We start from the raw sequence: 25439 nt of genomic DNA, 5'->3' as shown, positions 1-25439 counted from the left end.
TCCAATGACAGGGTGTGCCAAGGTGCTGGCGGAATGTCTAAAGGTTGAAGGAGGCCGGCTGGTCTTTTCTTTTGGTCTTTATTTTGGGCGCAAACACCACAGGACATCACAAATGATTTAACATCTTTTCGCCAAGAAGGCCACCAGAATTGTCATTTCACCTTTTCTTCCGTCTTGGCAATACCGGGGTGCCCCTCTATTAGTGTATCATGATAACGAGAAATAACGAGCTCTTGTAATTCCTTGTGTGGCAGAAATAAGCGTCCTTGGAAATAAGGTAAATCATTATTTATAGTAAAGTCAGATCCCTTTTGTACCCAATCCTGTAAGTCTGTAGGGTCCAGGAGTTGTTTAACTCTAGCTTGAATGTCTTCAAGCGTTTGTAAAGAAGTCATGCCCAAAATTCTCTGTTCGGGAATTATCGGTACAGGTTCTGAGTTAGTATCAGTTTCTCCCATTCCTATTCGGGATAGAGCGTCCGCTTTGCCATTCTTACAGCCAGGACGGTAGGTGATTACAAAATCGAATTCCGCAAAAAACAAAGCCCAACGGAGCTGTTGAGATGACTGAGCCTTGACGGTCTTTAAATACTGTAAGTTCCGGTGGTCGGTGATCACCGTGATGGTATGCCTAGCGCCAAGTAGATAATGCCGACAGGGTTTAAAGGCGGATTTAATGACTAACAGTTCTTTGTCAGTGATTGCGTAGGTAACCTCGGGTGCCGAGAATTTTCTGGACCAAAATGCAACGGGATGCAGTTGGTTAGTTTCGGGATCTCTTTGAGACAGGACAGCTCCCATGGCTAGGCTGGATGCGTCAGTTTCGACGACATAAGGGAGATCTGGGCGCGGGTGCTTCAATACAGGTGCGGAGGTAAATTTAGCTTTTAGTTCCTGAAAGGCCTGATCGGCTTCTTCAGACCATTCGAAACGTTTATTTTTCCTTAAGAGCGCAGTGATGGGTTGACCCACATGAGAAAATTCCGGGATAAACCTGCGATAAAAATTGGCAAAGCCAAGCATGCTTTGAACACCTTTCACGGAGCTTGGCGATGGCCATTTGAGGATAGCATCCACTTTTCGTGAGTCCATGCGGACTCCTTTAGGTGTCAGGATGAAACCAAGAAACTCGACTTCTGTGGCATGGAAAACACATTTTTCAAGTTTAGCAAATAGTTTGTGTTGGCGCAATTTCTCGAGAACTGCCCTGACATGTTTTCTATGATCAGATTCCGAAGAGGAGTACACAAGAATGTCATCGATATATACGACAACACAAACGTCGACGGGTTCCCGAAAGACATCGTTCATGAAGTATTGGAAGGCAGCCGGTGCATTGCACAATCCGAAAGGCATCACTTGGTACTCGAATAGCCCATATTTGGTGCGGAAGGCAGTTTTCCATTCATCGCCTTCCCTTATTCGCACTATATGGTAGGCCTCCCGGAGATCTAACTTGGTGTATATGCAGGCATCCTTCACCTGGTCAAGGAGTTCAGGGATCAGAGGCAAAGGGTATCGGTTCTTAACAGTTATCTGGTTCAATGCGCGGTAGTCAATACAAGTTCTGAGGTCGCCTTCTTTTTTAGGCACGAAGAATAAAGCCGAGGATGCAGGAGACTTAGACGGGCGAATAAAACCATTGGCTAGGTACTGATCTAGATATTGTCGTAAATGAAGATTCTCGGGTTCGGTAAGGGCATAGATCCTGCTGCAAGGGGGCTGTGCACCGGGCAATAGATTGATCTAGCAATCGTACGACCTGTGAAGCGGTAGAGTGTTGGCCTGTTCCTTTTGGAAGACGTCTTGAAATTCTTGGTATTCTGGCGGTATTTGCAAAATGACAGGGGTTACTGTAGCTAGGCCAATATTTGGATTTCTTGGATAACAGGTTTGTGCCAATCTGGAAAGGTTATCCTCTTTGCTCGCCAGTCAATTCGAGGATTATGTGTTTCCAACCAAGGGATTCCTAGAATTACTTGAAATTGCGGAGTCTTGATTACATCAAACACAATTGCCTCCCGATGTCCGTCTTGACCCAACAAGGTCACTTCAGTAGTGGAGTGTGTTACCGGCCCAGAGGCGATTTCGGTTCCATCCACTGTGGTGATGACATCCTTACTGGTTTTAGGGCAACGAGGGAGGTTGATCCTGGAGGCCAATTCACGATCCACATAGTTTCCTATAGCCCCACTATCGATGTATGCCTTAATGGCATGTAACCGCCCAGGCTGCTTCGGATTTACGAGGACCATTGGTATGATGAAATGCGAGGTCAGAGAGTTCGTTTTTAAGCTCGGCAAGTGGACCCCTACGCTTGTCGGGCGTGGTCGTTTCCCGACTCAGATTCCTTCAGGTTCTTATCAGCGACTCCTACCGCCTTCTTAGACGGTTTTATAGGGCAATCTCGTAAAAAGTGTCCAGAAGCCCCACAATAAAGGCATAATTGCATTTGCCGTCTTCGTTCACGCTCTTTTTGAGTTAAAGGTCCTTTAACCCCTCCAATTTGCATTAGTTCAGTAACATTGGCACCCTTGGGGTTAACATGGGTTTTGACCAAAACCCAGGTCTCAAACTTGGACCGATCTGCCTTTCTGTTTTGAAGTCTGTGATCTAATTGGACCACCAAGTCTATATATTCAGAGCAGTCTTGGGGTGGATTTACAACCTGGACCAGGACATCCTTAAGTTCTCCACGTAGACCTCGATGGAATAAAGTGATTCTTTTATCCTCCGGCCATCCAGTCTCCACAATTAACCCATTGAAGGTCGCGATATAGGCTAAGAGGTCCAGGTTACCCTGTTTTAGGGATAGAAGCTCGTTGTCCAGGGCCTGTCCCTGAGAATGCCGCGCAAAAAGTATTTCCATGCTTGTCTGGAAGGCTTGAAAGTTCCGAAGAATTGGGTCATCTTGAGTAACCAGTGGAACTGACCAATCCACAGCACTGCCGCTGAGATATGATAGTACAAAAGCGACCCTGGTTTGGTCGTTAGGGAAGGCCCCAGGTCTGCAGAGGAAGTGCAATCGGCATTGACTCATGAATACGGCAAACCTTTTGGGGTCCCCGGCAAAACGTTCCGGGGGGGCCAGTGGCATATTTCCAGGTATATTAATTTGCACGGGGTTATTTGAAACCACTGGGGCGGAATTACCCTCAGAACCTGGTGAAGGAGTTTGACCAGCCTGACCTTGTAATAGCTGTCTGGCAAGATCATCAGTTCGTTCTTTAGATACAATTAACTCTCTCCTGAGGGCATTCGTCTCCTGGCGAGCGGAATGAACTTCAGCCCGTAATTCCCCCAATAGCTGGGCCAGCTGGTCTGTCTCGGAAGTCTCCATAGCGCCCGGGTGGGAAATTGTAGGTAGGCTTCGCGTTCTGTAACGCTCACCTGATTCCCACGGAGGCGCCGACCTGTTCTGGACTGCTATGACCTCTTCTAAGGTGTTGCGCAGGACTCGGAAGACGGACTGGACCGGACCCCCAAACCTCGCCTGTCTGGCCCGTAGAAGAATCCTTCTGTAGATGGAAAAGGGGATTAACTGTCTGCTGGATAATGTGTCGGATTCCCCCCTTCCCCCTCTCACACTCCTCAAACCACCTCCGCGATTCCCCGTAGAGTCTCACCTTAGAGTCTGAAAGGACAAGCTCTCCATCCTGCTTCCGATGCAGGGGCGCGTTGATTTCCAGTTACTTCACTGGATCTCGGGTTTGGTGAGTATTCAACTCTGCTTGACTTTTGCGATATGAGGCCGTAAGTATTCAGTTGCAAAAGTTCAAGCCTTAATTGTCCGTTGTCCTTTTCTCTATTTCAGATGCAGGATGAAGAATCCGCGTTGAGGAATGGATTCGCCAAAGGTAAACTCTGGTGAGTCTTTTTGATGGATGGTTCCCTTAGTGATCTTGCTTTCACCCACTAATGCGTGTGTCTTTTTCCCCTTAGGGGCCGGGGTACGGAAGTGCCAAAGAAGCGGCGCCGACCCGAGGTGAGGAAAGATTGTCCCAACAATAATCAGGTAAGTCTTAAGGTGGAAGAATCAGGCCTTCCTCAATCTGTTCCTTCGCTGACCTTTGTTTTGTCTCTTTTTCTCCTTAGGCGCTGAAAGGCGACGGATGGTGCCAATGGTCTCTGAAGAGCCCGAGGGCGCCTCGTGAAGGTGAGTGGAACGCGGCGCTGCAGCGAGCGATGCGATGCGCTTCTAAAAATAATGTCTTTTCTCAGGATCGTCGGAGTGATGGTTCCGGACTCCGGATGGAGGTAGGTAAAGTTCAATTATTCACCTTTCTCTCCTTTCCTTCCTTTTCAGGTGTTCCAGGTTGCGTGGCTGGAGCCAGGATGCAGGAGCAGACACAGTGAGCATCCAGCTGCTAGATGCAGAACAACGCGAAGCGTGAGCTGCTGTCTGGGCGTGGTTTAAATAGCCCCCAAAGTAGTTCCAGGTAAGTATTCTTCCTCAGCCACGCCCGAGTGGTAAAATAGTCCCATAGGTAAAATAGTCCCTTTCAGACCTCAAGGAGGTCTGGATCCGGCAGCATGGTCTGCATCAGGTAAGTCCATCCAAGCACTCCCATAATGAGCCTGGCGCCTATGGTGCCAGGACTGATACCTTCTATGAGCCTGGCGCCAAAGGCGCCAGGACAATGTCCAAAGAGCCCCTATAAGGGGTTGCTGGGTCCCTCCCTGGGGACATGATGTCTGCTTTCGGGGACGCTGGTCCTGAACTGGCTTCCCGGGAGTAGGCATCATGACATCTACTCCTCGATATGGATTTTTTATGGCATTTCACCGAAGACTCAGCCGAGTGTTTCTTCCCTCTCCAAGGAAATTTCGAGGATTCCTCCCCCACCGCCAGTTTACCTCGTCTTTCTTCCAAGGGCTTATGGGTCATTGACTGACAAGAACTGCAGTCGTCGATTCGATGTTCAGAACTGAGGCACCAGAGGCAGTTATGATGAGGGTCGGTCAGCGACATTTTTCTTCTACGCCTTTGGCATTTCTTAAAACCCGTTTTCGGAGTGGACGGGTTTGAAGAAGATGACATAATTCACTGTAACTGAAGCGCCGTTTTATCTCGATCCGAAACGAAGCTAACGGAAAAACGGAACTGAAGCCAACAGGCGCGCTCGAGTCCTTTATACAACTGATGACGTCGGCGCTCGACGGAGGCTGCCGAGGGACATCGACGTCGTTGCCTCGAGTGGAGCGCCCTCTGCTGGAGAGAGGAAACATTTTCTGAGGCGAAACAGAAGGTAAGGATATATATATCTAAGATGAGGAATACGTGGGAGGACACAATCCATTTGAAATGCTCTTGTTTGGGGATGTTCACGGCAGCCCTCAGTGCATTGTTCTGGATCACCTGCAACTTGTTGATGTTGATGTTTCGCGAAGAGGTCCCTGCAAATAGGATGTTACAGTAGTGCAGTCTGGATCCAATGAGCGCACGGGCAAGGGTAAGGCGACTGTCCAAAGGGTCTGCAGGCATTTGCTTAGTAGAGTACGCTGCCGATGATGCGATGGCATTAATCTGTCTCATTAGAGACAATATGGAGCATAAGTAGACCCCTAGAGTCTTGACCACCCCTAAGACTTGTATGGTAAGGCCGTCGATGAGAAAGGATTTGTAAGAACCCTCCAGTTTCCTTAATAAGATTTGCGAATCGATCACAATAATTCCAGTCTCATCGTCATTGAGGCATAGCATATGGAGGCCATCCATGCCTGAATGGTTTGGTAGGCCGAGTTCAGCGTCTTAGAGTCTGTGGTGTAGTTTCCTATAATGGGTAGGATAGTTGAGTATCATCAGCGCAGTGTGTATAAGCTATAGCCCTGGCATCTAGGTGGTCAAAGAGGGGTTTAGTAACGATATTGTTCAATGAAGGGGACACACATCACAGGGGTTGGAACGGGAGATGCAGTGGCTGAGAAAACTCTCTTGGATATATTAGATAGAAAGGAGGAAATCCAGGCATTAGTTTCAGTAGAGAAGTGCACAGCAGATTGGAGGTGTTAGTATAGGATTTGGTGGTCCCTCAGTTCAAAGACAGTGGACAAGTCCAGATGGAGGAGGGACATTTTGCCATTGTCTTTCATTTAGTCCAATTGATTTTTTAAGTCTAGAAGTGCTGTCTCGGTACCGTAGCCTCGTGAAATCCTGATTGGCGCAGACTGAGAAAGTTGTTAGATTCGAGGTGTGACTGAATCTCTAGGTATGCTGCCCAGTCCCGAATTTTAAGGAGGAATGGTACAGTGGTGCTTGGGCCGTAATTAGTGGGGATGGCTGGGTCTAAAGTAGGTTTATTTTATAATTGTAGGACCCAAGCATCTTTTAAGTTATTTGGTGCTGACATAGAGACAAACAAGGTATTGATGTGAGTAGATATAAAATGTGTGAGTACTTCAGCAAAGTCCTTAATGACTGTGGCCGGGCAGACATCGCCTTGACATCTAGACAGTTTAAGACCTTCAAGAATCTGGGTGACCTCAGACTCAGAGACTGGCTTAAAGTTAAATGTTGAAGAGTTTGCGGATGGGGCTGAAGGCTTAGGCATAGAGTACTCTAGGGCGTCACTGTTCAGTGTGTTTTTCTTAAGCGCTATCTTGTTTTGAAGCAGCACATTTTGTTTAGGAAGGCATTTTGAATGTTAGTGCACCAGGTGCTATCTTTGGGGCAGTTGGCTACAGGAGGTGCGAACGATTCTAACTCACGTAGAATTTCAAAGATTTCCCTGGCGCTTGAGTTTGCTTTGGCAATTCTAGTATTGTAGGTGGAACTTTTTTTCTAGTAGTATTGATTGTTTATAGGTTTTAGCGAGGGAAGTGAAGAGGTCATTGTTTGAGTCAGATGGGTAATTTCTCCAAGTAATTTCTGCTGCTCGATTATTTGCATGAAGCGTTTTCAGTTCTGGGGTGTAACCAGGAGTTCAAGTGTGCGATAGGTTTCGATTTACATTGAGTTAGTGGGGCTACCGTGTCTGTTGCCAACATGAGGGCTTGGTTGTAGGTGTCCACTAGAGTGGCATAGTCAGTGCTATTGGCACATTTCTACCTGAAAGATCACCTCCCGCCACTGGTGCAGATGCCCTGTGCCTTCTTCCAAGATAACGAAACTGAGTCACAAAATACCCTTTCACCCTTTAAACCATCTAGTTTAGTTTCCATGTTTCTTCTAGTTTGACACAAAAATACCAAAAAATGGTTTACTTGTTTTGTGGAATGTCACATTTTATTTACATTGTGCACAATAACATGAGTCATGCCTGTTAAGCAATATCTACAAGCAGATGTCCTTATCACACAGGTTTTTTCTGTTGCTGTAAGTTTTAAAAGTACAGATGCAAAACCTATATGCAGTCTTTTTGTCTGGAATTAATTTGCACACTGGCACTTGTAGTTTGCCATTCAGGCTACAATCATACACCTTTTACTTAAAGGTACCCCATTTCCCCCTGCTCACTTCTCTCTCTCCTCCCTCACATCTTCCCCTACTCACCTTCCCTACCCGCTCCTTTCCCTTACCCTTACCTCTCCCTCCTTACATCCTCACCCTAATGCCCTTTCTGTCTCCCTCCTCCTTCCCTTTCTCATCCCCCTCCTTCCCCTACTTACCCTCACAGGTTAATTGCTCTACCTACTCGTTTATTGGTTTGATTCATGTCTTGTAAATTGCTTCTACTGTTATATTTTTCTATGTAACTTGTTGTTATAATGTAAAGCACTTTGGATTAAAGCGCTATATAAACACAATAAATACAAACACAAATACTTAAGGAGTTGATTTAGAATGTGATTTTTGTAATTTTAAAAATTAATGTTAATGTCTACAGCTGAGAAGATATGCGTCAAGTTCCTAAAGTAAAGACTGGGCTCAAAGCTCAGCTTCATCTCTTAACTAAAGTGTCTGAACCTGGGAAAATCATGTTCTGCCACTTCACTGTAGCTGATAAACATCGGTTTCCAGGTGGGGGAATAGTGTTATGGGGGTGGGCAGGCAGGATGCCAAGAATGGCTTTTGTGTTGGGGTAGGAATGCAGGGAGCCAGGTATGCATTTTGTGCTGTGGGGTTGGGAGGTAGGGTCTAGATATGGGAATTGGGTGGGGGAGGGGAGGTGCTGGGACACAAGGCCAGGTATGGCTATATTGACAGATTGCCTTATGAAGCTAATGGAAACCCCACGGCCCTGCTCTGCGCTTCCGATGAATTATACCCCCCCCCCCCCCCGCCCCTCTGGCGCCACCTTTAGCAATGTGTACGATTCTTGAGATTTGTAACACTGAGTCCAACACTGATGCCCACATCTCTTGTACTGGCATGAGAACTTTGGCACGCTGCCCTTAAACCCAGCTTGCAGTAGCCCCTGTTGGCTTTCCTTCCAGTGCCTTGCTTCGGTGGGTCTCTTTTTTTTACCTAACACAAGAGACAAATCCTAAAGGTGTGTTTATCCCAGTGAAGAGAATATTAACTACGGCAACTCGCAGGGGTGTTGCGCTGTGGGCGTGGGGCAGGATTCAGGACACCAGCGGTAGGTCAAGCGTGGGCCTGGGACGCTGAAGCCCCCCTCTATCTTCAAGGAAGCTGCAGGCAGGAGGCAGCCCTCTGCAGCCATGGCCTTGGGCACAGATGGGGAATAAACTCCGCAGTGCTAGCTCGACCAATTTCTCACAACGGTAAGAGAGAGGTAGGACTACCGTGTTAGCCAAAAAGTGCAGGTTCTTTTTTTTCTTTTTTTAAAGCAAAAAACAACAGAGGATTTTACACCAATGGTTGCTTCATTAAGCAATTCCATATTTGCGTCTGCTAGCTCTCGAGAGCACATGCGTCTCTCTTTGTTATGGCAGTAGCAACTATTGCACCGTGGAAGAAGGGAGAGGCCTGCCTCGGTCATTTAAGTCTACTCCCCAGGATGCAGGGAAAGGCTTCACTGCTCTTGTCAGGCTTTTCAAATGCCTCAAACCTCACGAAGATTAGCTGAGTATCCTAACACTGTCTACTCTGGACAAAGTGTGACAATTACCAAATAAAGCCATGGTCCTGATAGAATGAAGTGTTGGCACATGGGGAGTAGAGGGTGCTCAAAAGGGAAAGGGGAGATAGAAAGAGGTAAATGGATTTAAGAGGAGAAGGCCGAGCAACCAGCGTGAGAAGATAGGCTGAGGCAGGGAAGGGGTTAGAGGTAGAGACAGGTAAATGGATCACAGAAAGGAAAGGGCAGGCAACCAGTATGAGAAGGTAGGTTGAGGGAGGGAAGGGGTTAGATGTAGAGAAAGGTACATGGATCTCAGAAGAGAAGGGCCGGCAACCAGCGTGAGAAGGTAGGCTGAGGGAGGGAAGGGCTTAGATGTAGAGAAAGGTACATGGATCTCAGAAGAGAAGGGCCGGCAACCAGCGTGAGAAGGTAGGCTGAGGGAGGGAAGGGCTTAGATGTAGAGAAAGGTACATGGATCTCAGAAGAGAAGGGCAGGCAACCAGCGTGAGAAGGTAGGCTGAGGGAGGGAAGGGCTTAGATGTAGAGAAAGGTACATGGATCTCAGAAGAGAAGGGCCGGCAACCAGCGTGAGAAGGTAGGCTGAGGGAGGGAAGGGCTTAGATGTAGAGAAAGGTACATGGATCTCAGAAGAGAAGGGCAGGCAACCAGCGTGAGAAGGTAGGTTGAGGGAGGGAAGGGGTTAGATGTAGAGAAAGGTACATGGATCTCAGAAGAGAAGGGCCGGCAACCAGCGTGAGAAGGTAGGCTGAGGGAGGGAAGGGCTTAGATGTAGAGAAAGGTACATGGATCTCAGAAGAGAAGGGCAGGCAACCAGCGTGAGAAGGTAGGCTGAGGGAGGGAAGGGCTTAGATGTAGAGAAAGGTACATGGATCACAAAAGAGAAGAACAGACAACCAGCGTGAGAAGGTAGGCCGAGGGAGGGAAGGGATTAGATGTAGAGAAAGGTACATGGATCACAGAAGAGAAGAACAGGCAACCAGCGTCAGAAGGTGGGCCGAGGGATGGAAGGGGATAGATGGAGTGAAAGGTACATGGATCACAGAAGAGAAGAACAGGCAACCAGCGTGAGAAGGTAGGCCGAGGGAGGGAAGGTGTTAGAGTTAGAGAAAGGTACATGGATCACAGAAGAGAAGGACAGGCAACCAGCGCGAGAATGTAGGCTGAGGGAGGGAAGGGGTTAGATGTAGAGAAAGGTACATGGATCACAGAAGAGAAGGACAGGCATCCAGCGTGAGAAGGTAGGCTGAGGGAGGGAAGGGGTTAGAGGTAGAGACAGGTTAATGGATCACAGAAAGGAAAGGGCAGGCAACCAGTATGAGAAGGTAGGTTGAGGGAGGGAAGGGGTTAGATGTAGAGAAAGGTACATGGATCACAGAAGAGAAGGACAGGCAACCAGCGTGAGAAGGTAGGCTGAGGGAGGGAAGGGGTTAGCTGTAGAGAGAGGTACATGGATCACAGAAGAGAAGGAGAGACAACCAACATGAGAAGGTAGGCTGAGGGAGGGAAGGGGTTAGATGTAGAGAGAGGTACATGGATCTCAGAAGAGAAGGAGAGGCAACCAGCGTGAGAAGGTAGACTGAGAGAGGGAAGGGATAAGATTTAGAGAGAGGTAAATGGATCACAGAAGAGAAGGAGAGACAACCAGCATGAGAAGGTAGGCTGAGGCAGGGAAGGGGTTAGAGTTAGAGAAAGGTACATGGATCACAGAAGAGAAAGACAGGCAATCAGCGTGAGAAGGTAGGCTGAGGGAGGGACAGGGTTAGAGGTAGAGAAAGGTACATGGATCACAGAAAGGAAAGGGCAGGCAACCAGTATGAGAAGGTAGCCTGAGGGAGGGAGAGGGTAAGATGTAGAGGAAGGTACATGGATCACAGAAGAGAAGGGAAGGCAACCAGCGTTAGAATGTAGGCTGAGGGAGGGAAGGGGTAAGAGGTAGAGAAAGGTACATGGATCACAGAAGAGAAGGACAGGCAGCCAGCATGAGAAGGTAGGCCGAGGGAGGGAAGGGGTCAGATGTAGAGAAAGGTACATGGATCACAGAAGAGAAGGACAGGCATCCAGCGTGAGAAGGTAGGCTGAGGTAGGGAAGGGGTCAGATGTAGAGAAAGGTACATGGATCACAGAAGAGAAGGACAGGCAACCAGCGTGAGAAGGTAGGCCGAGGGAGGGAAGGTGTTAGAATTAGAGAAAGGTACATGGATCACAGAAGAGAAGGACAGGCAACCAGCGTGAGAGGGTAGGCTGAGGAAGGGAAGTGGTAAGAGGTAGAGACAGGTAAATGGATCACAGAAAGGAAAGGGCAGGCAACCAGTATGAGAAGGTAGGTTGAGGGAGGCAAAGGGTTAGATGTAGAGAAAGGTACATGGATCACAGAAGAGAAGGACAGGCAGACAGCGTGCGAAGGTAGGCCGAGGGAGGGAAGGGGTCAGATGTAGAGAAAGGTACATGGATCACAGAAGAGAAGGACAGGCATCCAGCGTGAGAAGGTAGGCTGAGGGAGGGAAGGGGTTAGATGTAGAGAAAGGTACATGGATCACAGAAGAGAAGGACAGGCAACCAGCGTGAGAAGGTAGGCTGAGGCAGGGAAGGGGTTAGAGGTAGAGACAGGTAAATGGATCACAGAAAGGAAAGGGCAGGCAACCAGTATGAGAAGGTAGGTTGAGGGAGGGAAGGGGTTAGATGTAGAGAAAGGTACATGGATCACAGAAGAGAAGAACAGGCAACCAGCGTGAGAAGGCAGGCCGAGGGAGGGAAGGGGTTAGAGTTAGAGAAACGTACATGGATCACAGAAGAGAAGGGCAGGCAACCAGCATGAGAAGGTAGGCTGAGGGAAGGAAGGGATTAGATGTAGAGAAAGGTACATGGATCACAGAAGAGAAGGACAGGCAGCCAGCATGAGAAGGTAGGCCGAGGGAGGGAAGGGGTCAGATGTAGAGAAAGGTACATGGATCACAGAAGAGATGGACAGGCAACCAGTGTGAGAAGGTAGGCTAAGGGAGGGAAGGGCTTAGATGTAGAGAAAGGTACATGGATCACAGAAGAGAAGGACAGGCAACCAGCGCGAGAAGGTAGGCTGAGGGAGGGAAGAGGTTAGATGTAGAGAAAGGTACATGGATCACAGAAGAGAAGGACAGGCAACCAGCGTGAGAAGGTAGGCCGAGGGAGGGAAGGGGTTAGAGTTAGAGAAAGGTATATGGATCACAGAAGAGAAAGACAGGCAACCAGCGTGAGAAGGTAGGCTGGGGCAGGAAAAGGGTTAGAGGTAGAGACAGGTAAATGGATCACAGAAAGGAAAGGGCAGGCAACCAGTATGAGAAGGTAGCCTGAGGGAGGGAGAGGGTAAGATGTAGAGGAAGGTACATGGATCACAGAAGAGAAGGGAAGGCAACCAGCGTTAGAAGATAGGCTGAGGGAGGGAAGGGGTAAGAGGTAGAGAAAGGTACATGGATCACAGAAGTGAAGGACAGGCAGCCAGCATGAGAAGGTAGGCCGAGGGAGGGAAGGGGTCAGATGTAGAGAAAGGTACATGAATCACAGAAGAAAAGGACTGGCATCCAGCGTGAGAAGGTAGGCTGAGGGAGGGAAGGGGTCAGATGTAGAGAAAGGTACATGGATCACAGAAGAGAAGGACAGGCAACCAGCGTGAGAAGGTAGGCCGAGGGAGGGAAGGTGTTAGAATTAGAGAAAGGTACATGGATCACAGAAGAGAAGGACAGGCAACCAGCGTGAGAAGGTAGGCTGAGGAAGGGAAGTGGTAAGAGGTAGAGACAGGTAAATGGATCACAGAAAGGAAAGGGCAGGCAACCAGTATGAGAAGGTAGGTTGCGGGAGGCAAAGGGTTAGATGTAGAGAAAGGTACATGGATCACAGAAGAGAAGGACAGGCAGACAGCGTGCGAAGGTAGGCCGAGGGAGGGAAGGGGTCAGATGTAGAGAAAGGTACATGGATCACAGAAGAGAAGGACAGGCATCCAGCGTGAGAAGGTAGGCTGAGGGAGGGAAGGGGTTAGATGTAGAGAAAGGTACATGGATCACAGAAGAGAAGGACAGGCAACCAGCGTGAGAAGGTAGGCTGAGGCAGGGAAGGGGTTAGAGGTAGAGACAGGTAAATGGATCACAGAAAGGAAAGGGCAGGCAACCAGTATGAGAAGGTAGGTTGAGGGAGGCAAAGGGTTAGATGTAGAGAAAGGTACATGGATCACAGAAGAGAAGGACAGGCAACCAGCGTGAGAAGGTAGGCTGAGGCAGGGAAGGGGTTAGAGGTAGAGACAGGTAAATGGATCACAGAAAGGAAATGGCAGGCAACCAGTATGAGAAGGTAGGTTGAGGGAGGCAAAGGGTTAGATGTAGAGAAAGGTACATGAATTACAGAAGAGAAGGACAGGCAACCAGCGTGAGAAGGTAGACTGAGGGAGGGAAGGGGTAAGATGTAGAGAGAGGTACATGGATCACAGAAGAGAAGGACAGGCAACCAGCGTGAGAAGGTAGGCTGAGGGAGGGAAGGGGTTAGATGTAGAGAGAGGTACATTGATCACAGAAGAGAAGGAGAGGCAACCAGCATGAGAAGGTAGGCTGAGGCAGGGAAGGGGTTAGAGGTAGAGACATGTAAATGGATCACAGAAAGGAAAGGGGAGGCAACCAGTATGAGAAGGTAGGTTGAGGGAGGGAAGGGGTTAGATGTAGAGAGAGGTACATGGGTCACAGAAGAGAAGAACAGGCAACTTGCGTGAGAAGGTATGCCGAGGGAGGGAAGGTGTTAGAGTTAGAGAAAGGTACATGGATCACAGAAGAGAAGGACAGGCAACCAGCATGAGAAGGTAGGCTGAGGGAGGGAAGGGGTCAGATGTAGAGAAAGGAGCATGGATCACAGAAGAGAAGGACAGGCATCCAGCGTGAGAAGGTAGGCCGAGGGAGGGAAGGGGTTAGATGTAGAGAAAGGTACATGGATCACAGAAGAGAAGGACAGGCAACCAGCGTGAGAAGGTAGGCTGAGGCAGGAAAGGGGTTAGAGGTAGAGACAGGTAAATGGATTACAGAAAGGAAAGGGCAGGCAACCAGTATGAGAAGGTAGGTTGAGGGAGGGAAAGGGTTAGATGTAGAGAAAGGTACATGGATCACAGAAGATAAGGACAGGCAACCAGCGTGAGAAGGTAGACTGAGGGAGGGAAGGGGTAAGATGTAGAGAGAGGTACATGGATCACAGAAGAGAAGGAGAGCCAACCAGCATGAGAAGGTAGGCTGAGGCAGGGAAGGGGTTAGAGGTAGAGACAGGTAAATGGATCACAGAAAGGAAAGGGCAGGCAACCAGTATGAGAAGTTAGGTTGAGGGAGGGGAGGGGTTAGATGTAGAGAAAGGAACATGGATCACAGAAGAGAAGGACAGGCAACGAGCGTCAGAACATAGGCTGAGGGAGGGAAGGGGTTCGATGTAGAGAAAGGTGTATGGATCACAGAAGAGAAGGACAGGCAACCAGCGTGAGAAGGTAGGCTGAGGGAGGGAAGGGGTTAGATGTAGAGAGAGGTACATGGATCACAAAAGGGAAGGACAGGCAACCAGCGTGAGAAGGTATGCCGAAAGAGGGAAGGGGTTAGATGTAGAGAAAGGTACATGGATCACAGAAGAGAAGGACAGGCAACGAGCGTCAGCAGATAGGCTGAGGGAGGGAAGGGGTTCGATGTAGAGAAAGGTGTATGGATCACAGAAGAGAAGGACAGGCAACCAGCGTGAGAAGGTAGGCCGAGGGAGGGAAGGGGTTAGATGTAGAGAAAGGTACATGGATCACAGAAGAGAAGGACAGGCAACCAGCGTGAGAAGGTAGGCTGAGGCAGGAAAGGGGTTAGAGGTAGAGACAGGTAAATGGATCACAGAAAGGAAAGGGCAGGCAACCAGTATGAGAAGGTAGGTTGAGGGAGGGAAAGGGTTAGATGTAGAGAAAGGTACATGGATCACAGAAGATAAGGACAGGCAACCAGTGTGAGAAGGTAGACTGAGGGAGGGAAGGGGTAAGATGTAGAGAGAGGTACATGGATCACAGAAGAGAAGGAGAGCCAACCAGCATGAGAAGGTAGGCTGAGGCAGGGAAGGGGTTAGAGGTAGAGACAGGTAAATGGATCACAGAAAGGAAAGGGCAGGCAACCAGTATGAGAAGTTAGGTTGAGGGAGGGGAGGGGTTAGATGTAGAGAAAGGTACATGGATCACAGAAGAGAAGGACAGGCAACGAGCGTCAGAAGATAGGCTGAGGGAGGGAAGGGGTTCGATGTAGAGAAAGGTGTATGGGTCACAGAAGAGAAGGAGAGGCAACCAGCGTGAGAAGGTAGGCTGAGGGAGGGAAGGGGTTAGATGTAGAGAGAGGTACATGGATCACAAAAGAGAAGGACAGGCAACCAGCGTGAGAAGGTATGCCGAAAGAGGGAAGGGGTTAGATGTAGAGAAAGGTACACGGATCACAGAAGAGAAGGACAGGCAACAAGCGTCAGAAGATAGGCTGAGGGAGGGAAGGGGTTCAATGTAGAGAAAGGTGTATGGATCACAGAAGAGAAGGACAGGCAACCAGCGTGAGAAGGTAGGCTGAGGGAGGGAAGGGGTTAGATGTAGAGAGAGGTACATGGATCACAAAAGAGAAGGACAGGCAACCAGCGTGAGAAGGTATGCCGAAAGAGGGAAGGGGTTAGAGTTAGAGAAAGGTACATGGATCACAGAAGAGAAGGACAGGCAACCAGCGCGAGAGGGAGGGAAGGGGATAGATGTAGAGAAAGGTACATGGATCACAAAAGAGAAGAACAGACAACCAGCGTCAGAAGGTAGGCCGAGGGAGAGAAGGGGTTAGATGTAGAGAAAGGTACATCGATCACAGAAGAGAAGGACAGGTAACCAGCGTGAGAAGGTAGGCTAAGGGAAGGAACGGATTAGATGTAGAGAAAGGTACATGGATCACAGAAAGGAAAGGGCAGGCAACCAGTATGAGAAGGTAGGTTGAGGGAGGGAAGGGGTTAGATGTAGAGAAAGGTACATGGATCACAGAAGAGAAGGACAGGCAACTAGCGTGAGAAGGCAGGCCGAGGGAGGGAAGGGGTTAGAGTTAGAGAAACGTACATGGATCACAGAAGAGAAGGGCAGGCAACCAGCATGAGAAGGTAGGCTGAGGGAAGGAAGGGATTAGATGTAGAGAAAGGTACATGGATCACAGAAGAGAAGGACAGGCAGCCAGCATGAGAAGGTAGGCCGAGGGAGGGAAGGGGTCAGATGTAGAGAAAGGTACATGGATCACAGAAGAGATGGACAGGCAACCAGTGTGAGAAGGTAGGCTAAGGGAGGGAAGGGCTTAGATGTAGAGAAAGGTACATGGATCACAGAAGAGAAGGTCAGGCAACGAGCGCGAGAATTGAGGCTGAGGGAGGGAAGGGGTTAGATGTAGAGAAAGGTACATGGATCACAGAAGAGAAGGACAGGGAACCAGCGCGAGAAGGTAGGCTGAGGGAGGGAAGAGGTTAGATGTAGAGAAAGGTACATGGATCACAGAAGAGAAGGACAGGCAACCAGCGTGAGAAGGTAGGCCGAGGGAGGGAAGGGGTTAGAGTTAGAGAAAGGTATATGGATCACAGAAGAGAAAGACAGGCAACCAGCGTGAGAAGGTAGGCTGGGGCAGGAAAAGGGTTAGAGGTAGAGACAGGTAAATGGATCACAGAAAGGAAAGGGCAGGCAACCAGTATGAGAAGGTAGCCTGAGGGAGGGAGAGGGTAAGATGTAGAGGAAGGTACATGGATCACAGAAGAGAAGGGAAGGCAACCAGCGTTAGAAGATAGGCTGAGGGAGGGAAGGGGTAAGAGGTAGAGAAAGGTACATGGATCACAGAAGAGAAGGACAGGCAGCCAGCATGAGAAGGTAGGCCGAGGGAGGGAAGGGGTCAGATGTAGAGAAAGGTACATGAATCACAGAAGAAAAGGACTGGCATCCAGCGTGAGAAGGTAGGCTGAGGGAGGGAAGGGGTCAGATGTAGAGAAAGGTACATGGATCACAGAAGAGAAGGACAGGCAACCAGCGTGAGAAGGTAGGCCGAGGGAGGGAAGGTGTTAGAATTAGAGAAAGGTACATGGATCACAGAAGAGAAGGACAGGCAACCAGCGTGAGAAGGTAGGCTGAGGAAGGGAAGTGGTAAGAGGTAGAGACAGGTAAATGGATCACAGAAAGGAAAGGGCAGGCAACCAGTATGAGAAGGTAGGTTGCGGGAGGCAAAGGGTTAGATGTAGAGAAAAGTACATGGATCACAGAAGAGAAGGACAGGCAGACAGCGTGCGAAGGTAGGCCGAGGGAGGGAAGGGGTCAGATGTAGAGAAAGGTACATGGATCACAGAAGAGAAGGACAGGCATCCAGCGTGAGAAGGTAGGCTGAGGGAGGGAAGGGGTTAGATGTAGAGAAAGGTACATGGATCACAGAAGAGAAGGACAGGCAACCAGCGTGAGAAGGTAGGCTGAGGCAGGGAAGGGGTTCGAGGTAGAGACAGGTAAATGGATCACAGAAAGGAAAGGGCAGGCAACCAGTATGAGAAGGTAGGTTGAGGGAGGCAAAGGGTTAGATGTAGAGAAAGGTACATGGATCACAGAAGAGAAGGACAGGCAACCAGCGTGAGAAGGTAGGCTGAGGCAGGGAAGGGGTTAGAGGTAGAGACAGGTAAATGGATCACAGAAAGGAAATGGCAGGCAACCAGTATGAGAAGGTAGGTTGAGGGAGGCAAAGGGTTAGATGTAGAGAAAGGTACATGAATTACAGAAGAGAAGGACAGGCAACCAGCGTGAGAAGGTAGACTGAGGGAGGGAAGGGGTAAGATGTAGAGAGAGGTACATGGATCACAGAAGAGAAGGACAGGCAACCAGCGTGAGAAGGTAGGCTGAGGGAGGGAAGGGGTTAGATGTAGAGAGAGGTACATTGATCACAGAAGAGAAGGAGAGGCAACCAGCATGAGAAGGTAGGCTGAGGCAGGGAAGGGGTTAGAGGTAGAGACATGTAAATGGATCACAGAAAGGAAAGGGGAGGCAACCAGTATGAGAAGGTAGGTTGAGGGAGGGAAGGGGTTAGATGTAGAGAGAGGTACATGGGTCACAGAAGAGAAGAACAGGCAACTTGCGTGAGAAGGTATGCCGAGGGAGGGAAGGTGTTAGAGTTAGAGAAAGGTACATGGATCACAGAAGAGAAGGACAGGCAACCAGCATGAGAAGGTAGGCTGAGGGAGGGAAGGGGTCAGATGTAGAGAAAGGAGCATGGATCACAGAAGAGAAGGACAGGCATCCAGCGTGAGAAGGTAGGCCGAGGGAGGGAAGGGGTTAGATGTAGAGAAAGGTACATGGATCACAGAAGAGAAGGACAGGCAACCAGCGTGAGAAGGTAGGCTGAGGCAGGAAAGGGGTTAGAGGTAGAGACAGGTAAATGGATTACAGAAAGGAAAGGGCAGGCAACCAGTATGAGAAGGTAGGTTGAGGGAGGGAAAGGGTTAGATGTAGAGAAAGGTACATGGATCACAGAAGATAAGGACAGGCAACCAGCGTGAGAAGGTAGACTGAGGGAGGGAAGGGGTAAGATGTAGAGAGAGGTACATGGATCACAGAAGAGAAGGAGAGCCAACCAGCATGAGAAGGTAGGCTGAGGCAGGGAAGGGGTTAGAGGTAGAGACAGGTAAATGGATCACAGAAAGGAAAGGGCAGGCAACCAGTATGAGAAGTTAGGTTGAGGGAGGGGAGGGGTTAGATGTAGAGAAAGGAACATGGATCTCAGAAGAGAAGGACAGGCAACGAGCGTCAGAACATAGGCTGAGGGAGGGAAGGGGTTCGATGTAGAGAAAGGTGTATGGATCACAGAAGAGAAGGACAGGCAACCAGCGTGAGAAGGTAGGCTGAGGGAGGGAAGGGGTTAGATGTAGAGAGAGGTACATGGATCACAAAAGGGAAGGACAGGCAACCAGCGTGAGAAGGTATGCCGAAAGAGGGAAGGGGTTAGATGTAGAGAAAGGTACATGGATCACAGAAGAGAAGGACAGGCAACGAGCGTCAGCAGATAGGCTGAGGGAGGGAAGGGGTTCGATGTAGAGAAAGGTGTATGGATCACAGAAGAGAAGGACAGGCAACCAGCGTGAGAAGGTAGGCCGAGGGAGGGAAGGGGTTAGATGTAGAGAAAGGTACATGGATCACAGAAGAGAAGGACAGGCAACCAGCGTGAGAAGGTAGGCTGAGGCAGGAAAGGGGTTATAGGTAGAGAAAGGTAAATGGATCACAGAAAGGAAAGGGCAGGCAACCAGTATGAGAAGGTAGGTTGAGGGAGGGAAAGGGTTAGAGGTAGAGAAAGGTACATGGATCACAGAAGATAAGGACAGGCAACCAGTGTGAGAAGGTAGACTGAGGGAGGGAAGGGGTAAGATGTAGAGAGAGGTACATGGATCACAGAAGAGAAGGAGAGCCAACCAGCATGAGAAGGTAGGCTGAGGCAGGGAAGGGGTTAGAGGTAGAGACAGGTAAATGGATCACAGAAAGGAAAGGGCAGGCAACCAGTATGAGAAGTTAGGTTGAGGGAGGGGAGGGGTTAGATGTAGAGAAAGGTACATGGATCACAGAAGAGAAGGACAGGCAACGAGCGTCAGAAGATAGGCTGAGGGAGGGAAGGGGTTCGATGTAGAGAAAGGTGTATGGGTCACAGAAGAGAAGGAGAGGCAACCAGCGTGAGAAGGTAGGCTGAGGGAGGGAAGGGGTTAGATGTAGAGAGAGGTACATGGATCACAAAAGAGAAGGACAGGCAACCAGCGTGAGAAGGTATGCCGAAAGAGGGAAGGGGTTAGATGTAGAGAAAGGTACACGGATCACAGAAGAGAAGGACAGGCAACAAGCGTCAGAAGATAGGCTGAGGGAGGGAAGGGGTTCAATGTAGAGAAAGGTGTATGGATCACAGAAGAGAAGGACAGGCAACCAGCGTGAGAAGGTAGGCTGAGGGAGGGAAGGGGTTAGATGTAGAGAGAGGTACATGGATCACAAAAGAGAAGGACAGGCAACCAGCGTGAGAAGGTATGCCGAAAGAGGGAAGGGGTTAGAGTTAGAGAAAGGTACATGGATCACAGAAGAGAAGGACAGGCAACCAGCGCGAGAGGGAGGGAAGGGGATAGATGTAGAGAAAGGTACATGGATCACAAAAGAGAAGAACAGACAACCAGCGTCAGAAGGTAGGCCGAGGGAGAGAAGGGGTTAGATGTAGAGAAAGGTACATCGATCACAGAAGAGAAGGACAGGTAACCAGCGTGAGAAGGTAGGCTAAGGGAAGGAAGGGATTAGATGTAGAGAAAGGTACATGGATCACAGAAAGGAAAGGGCAGGCAACCAGTATGAGAAGGTAGGTTGAGGGAGGGAAGGGGTTAGATGTAGAGAAAGGTACATGGATCACAGAAGAGAAGGACAGGCAACCAGCGTGAGAAGGCAGGCCGAGGGAGGGAAGGGGTTAGAGTTAGAGAAACGTACATGGATCACAGAAGAGAAGGGCAGGCAACCAGCGTGAGAAGGTAGGCTGAGGGAAGGAAGGGATTAGATGTAGAGAAAGGTACATGGATCACAGAAGTGAAGGACAGGCAGCCAGCATGAGAAGGTAGGCCGAGGGAGGGAAGGGGTCAGATGTAGAGAAAGGTACATGGATCACAGAAGAGATGGACAGGCAACCAGTGTGAGAAGGTAGGCTAAGGGAGGGAAGGGCTTAGATGTAGAGAAAGGTACATGGATCACAGAAGAGAAGGTCAGGCAACGAGCGCGAGAATTGAGGCTGAGGGAGGGAAGGGGTTAGATGTAGAGAAAGGTACATGGATCACAGAAGAGAAGGACAGGCAACCAGCGCGAGAAGGTAGGCTGAGGGAGGGAAGAGGTTAGATGTAGAAAAAGGTACATGGATCACAGAAGAGAAGGAAAGGCAACCAGCGTGAGAAGGTAGGCCGAGGGAGGGAAGGGGTTAGAGTTAGAGAAAGGTACATGGATCACAGAAGAGAAAGACAGGCAACCAGCGTGAGAAGGTAGGCTGGGGCAGGAAAAGGGTTAGAGGTAGAGACAGTTAAATGGATCACAGAAAGGAAAGGGCAGGCAACCAGTATGAGAAGGTAGCCTGAGGGAGGGAGAGGGTAAGATGTAGAGGAAGGTACATGGATCACAGAAGAGAAGGGAAGGCAACCAGCGTTAGAAGGTAGGCTGAGGGAGGGAAGGGGTAAGAGGTAGAGAAAGGTACATGGATCACAGAAGAGAAGGACAGGCAGCCAGCATGAGAAGGTAGGCTGAGGGAGGGAAGGGGTCAGATGTAGAGAAAGGTACATGGATCACAGAAGAGAAGGACAGGCATCCAGCGTGAGAAGGTAGGCTGAGGGAGGGAAGGGGTAAGATGTAGAGAAAGGTACATGGATCACAGAAGAGAAGGACAGGCAACCAGCGTGAGAAGGTAGGCCGAGGGAGGGAAGGTGTTAGAATTAGAGAAAGGTACATGGATCACAGAAGAGAAGGACAGGCAACCAGCGTGAGAAGGTAGGCTGAGCAAGGGAAGTGGTAAGAGGTAGAGACAGGTAAATGGATCACAGAAAGGAAAGGGCAGGCAACCAGTATGAGAAGGTAGGTTGAGGGAGGCAAAGGGTTAGATGTAGAGAAAGGTACATGGATCACAGAAGAGAAGGACAGGCAGACAGCGTGCAAAGGTAGGCCGAGGGAGGGAAGGGGTCAGATGTACAGAAAGGTAGATGGATCACAAAAGAGAAGGACAGGCATCCAGCGTGAGAAGGTAGGCTGAGGGAGGGAAGGGGTTAGATGTAGAGAAAGGTACATGGATCACAGAAGAGAAGGACAGGCAACCAGCGTGAGAAGGTAGGCTGAGGCAGGGAAGGGGTTAGAGGTAGAGACAGGTAAATGGATCACAGAAAGGAAAGGGCAGGCAACCAGTATGAGAAGGTAGGTTGAGGGAGGGAAGGGGTTAGATGTAGAGAAAGGTACATGGATCACAGAAGAGAAGGACAGGCAACCAGCGTGAGAAGGCAGGCCGAGGGAGGGAAGGGGTTAGAGTTAGAGAAACGTACATGGATCACAGAAGAGAAGGGCAGGCAACCAGCATGAGAAGGTAGGCTGAGGGAAGGAAGGGATTAGATGTAGAGAAAGGTACATGGATCACAGAAGAGAAGGACAGGCAGCCAGCATGAGAAGGTAGGCCGAGGGAGGGAAGGGGTCAGATGTAGAGAAAGGTACATGGATCACAGAAGAGATGGACAGGCAACCAGTGTGAGAAGGTAGGCTAAGGGAGGGAAGGGCTTAGATGTAGAGAAACGTACATGGATCACAGAAGAGAAGGTCAGGCAACGAGCGCGAGAATTGAGGCTGAGGGAGGGAAGGGGTTAGATGTAGAGAAAGGTACATGGATCACAGAAGAGAAGGACAGGCAACCAGCGCGAGAAGGTAGGCTGAGGGAGGGAAGAGGTTAGATGTAGAGAAAGGTACATGGATCACAGAAGAGAAGGACAGGCAACCAGCGTGAGAAGGTAGGCCGAGGGAGGGAAGGGGTTAGAGTTAGAGAAAGGTACATGGATCACAGAAGAGAAAGACAGGCAACCAGCGTGAGAAGGTAGGCTAGGGCAGGAAAAGGGTTAGAGGTAGAGACAGGTAAATGGATCACAGAAAGGAAAGGGCAGGCAACCAGTATGAGAAGGTAGCCTGAGGGAGGGAGAGGGTAAGATGTAGAGGAAGGTACATGGATCACAGAAGAGAAGGGAAGGCAACAAGCGTTAGAAGGTAGGCTGAGGGAGGGAAGGGGTAAGAGGTAGAGAAAGGTACATGGATCACAGAAGAGAAGGACAGGCAGCCAGCATGAGAAGGTAGGCTGAGGGAGGGAAGGGGTCAGATGTAGAGAAAGGTACATGGATCACAGAAGAGAAGGACAGGCATCCAGCATGAGAAGGTAGGCTGAAGGAGGGAAGGGGTCAGATGTAGAGAAAGGTACATGGATCACAGAAGAGAAGGACAGGCAACCAGCGTGAGAAGGTAGGCCGAGGGAGGGAAGGTGTTAGAATTAGAGAAAGGTACATGGATCACAGAAGAGAAGGACAGGCAACCAGCGTGAGAAGGTAGGCTGAGGAAGGGAAGTGGTAAGAGGTAGAGACAGGTAAATGGATCACAGAAAGGAAAGGGCAGGCAACCAGTATGAGAAGGTAGGTTGAGGGAGGCAAAGGGTTAGATGTAGAGAAAGGTACATGGATCACAGAAGAGAAGGACAGGCAGACAGCGTGCGAAGGTAGGCCGAGGGAGGGAAGGGGTCAGATGTAGAGAAAGGTACATGGATCACAGAAGAGAAGGACAGGCATCCAGCGTGAGAAGGTAGGCTGAGGGAGGGAAGGGGTTAGATGTAGAGAAAGGTACATGGATCACAGAAGAGAAGGACAGGCAACCAGCGTGAGAAGGTAGGCTGAGGCAGGGAAGGGGTTAGAGGTAGAGACAGGTAAATGGATCACAGAAAGGAAAGGGCAGGCAACCAGTATGAGAAGGTAGGTTGAGGGAGGCAAAGGGTTAGATGTAGAGAAAGGTACATGGATCACAGAAGAGAAGGACAGGCAACCAGCGTGAGAAGGTAGGCTGAGGCGGGGAAGGGGTTAGAGGTAGAGACAGGTAAATGGATCACAGAAAGGAAATGGCAGGCAACCAGTATGAGAAGGTAGGTTGAGGGAGGCAAAGGGTTAGATGTAGAGAAAGGTACATGAATTACAGAAGAGAAGGACAGGCAACCAGCGTGAGAAGGTAGACTGAGGGAGGGAAGGGGTAAGATGTAGAGAGAGGTACATGGATCACAGAAGAGAAGGACAGGCAACCAGCGTTCGAAGGTAGGCTGGGGCAGGAAAAGGGTTAGAGGTAGAGACAGGTAAATGGATCACAGAAAGGAAAGGGCAGGCAACCAGTATGAGAAGGTAGCCTGAGGGAGGGAGAGGGTAAGATGTAGAGGAAGGTACATGGATCACAGAAGAGAAGGGAAGGCAACCAGCGTTAGAAGGTAGGCTGAGGGAGGGAAGGGGTAAGAGGTAGAGAAAGGTACATGGATCACAGAAGAGAAGGACAGGCAGCCAGCATGAGAAGGTAGGCCGAGGGAGGGAAGGGGTCAGATGTAGAGAAAGGTACATGGATCACAGAAGAGAAGGACAGGCATCCAGCGTGAGAAGGTAGGCTGAGGGAGGGAAGGGGTCAGATGTAGAGAAAGGTACATGGATCACAGAAGAGAAGGACAGGCAACCAGCGTGAGAAGGTAGGCCGAGGGAGGGAAGGTGTTAGAATTAGAGAAAGGTACATGGATCACAGAAGAGAAGGACAGGCAACCAGCGTGAGAAGGTAGGCTGAGGAAGGGAAGTGGTAAGAGGTAGAGACAGGTAAATGGATCACAGAAAGGAAAGGGCAGGCAACCAGTATGAGAAGGTAGGTTGAGGGAGGCAAAGGGTTAGATGTAGAGAAAGGTACATGGATCACAGAAGAGAAGGACAGGCAGACAGCGTGCGAAGGTAGGCCGAGGGAGGGAAGGGGTCAGATGTAGAGAAAGGTACATGGATCACAGAAGAGAAGGACAGGCATCCAGCGTGAGAAGGTAGACTGAGGGAGGGAAGGGGTTAGATGTAGAGAAAGGTACATGGATCACAGAAGAGAAGGACAGGCAACCAGCGTGAGAAGGTAGACTGAGGCAGGGAAGGGGTTAGAGGTAGAGACAGGTAAATGGATCACAGAAAGGAAAGGGCAGGCAACCAGTATGAGAAGGTAGGTTGAGGGAGGCAAAGGGTTAGATGTAGAGAAAGGTACATGGATCACAGAAGAGAAGGACAGGCAACCAGCGTGAGAAGGTAGGCTGAGGCAGGGAAGGGGTTAGAGGTAGAGACAGGTAAATGGATCACAGAAAGGAAATGACAGGCAACCAGTATGAGAAGGTAGGTTGAGGGAGGCAAAGGGTTAGATGTAGAGAAAGGTACATGAATTACAGAAGAGAAGGACAGGCAACCAGCGTGAGAAGGTAGACTGAGGGAGGGAAGGGGTAAGATGTAGAGAGAGGTACATGGATCACAGAAGAGAAGGACAGGCAACCAGCGTGAGAAGGTAGGCTGAGGGAGGGAAGGGGTTAGATGTAGAGAGAGGTACATTGATCACAGAAGAGAAGGAGAGGCAACCAGCATGAGAAGGTAGGCTGAGGCAGGGAAGGGGTTAGAGGTGGAGACATGTAAATGGATCACAGAAAGGAAAGGGGAGGCAACCAGTATGAGAAGGTAGGTTGAGGGAGGGAAGGGGTTAGATGTAGAGAGAGGTACATGGGTCACAGAAGAGAAGAACAGGCAACTTGCGTGAGAAGGTATGCCGAGGGAGGGAAGGTGTTAGAGTTAGAGAAAGGTACATGGATCACAGAAGAGAAGGACAGGCAACCAGCATGAGAAGGTAGGCTGAGGG

The sequence above is a fragment of the Ambystoma mexicanum genome, chromosome 3q, assembly GCF_040938575.1.
Source record: "Ambystoma mexicanum isolate Mex_15411 chromosome 3q, UKY_AmexF1_1, whole genome shotgun sequence".
Classification (NCBI taxonomy): domain Eukaryota; kingdom Metazoa; phylum Chordata; class Amphibia; order Caudata; family Ambystomatidae; genus Ambystoma; species Ambystoma mexicanum.
The sequence above is the reverse complement of the archived record's forward strand: the minus strand, read 5'-3'. Positions refer to the sequence as shown.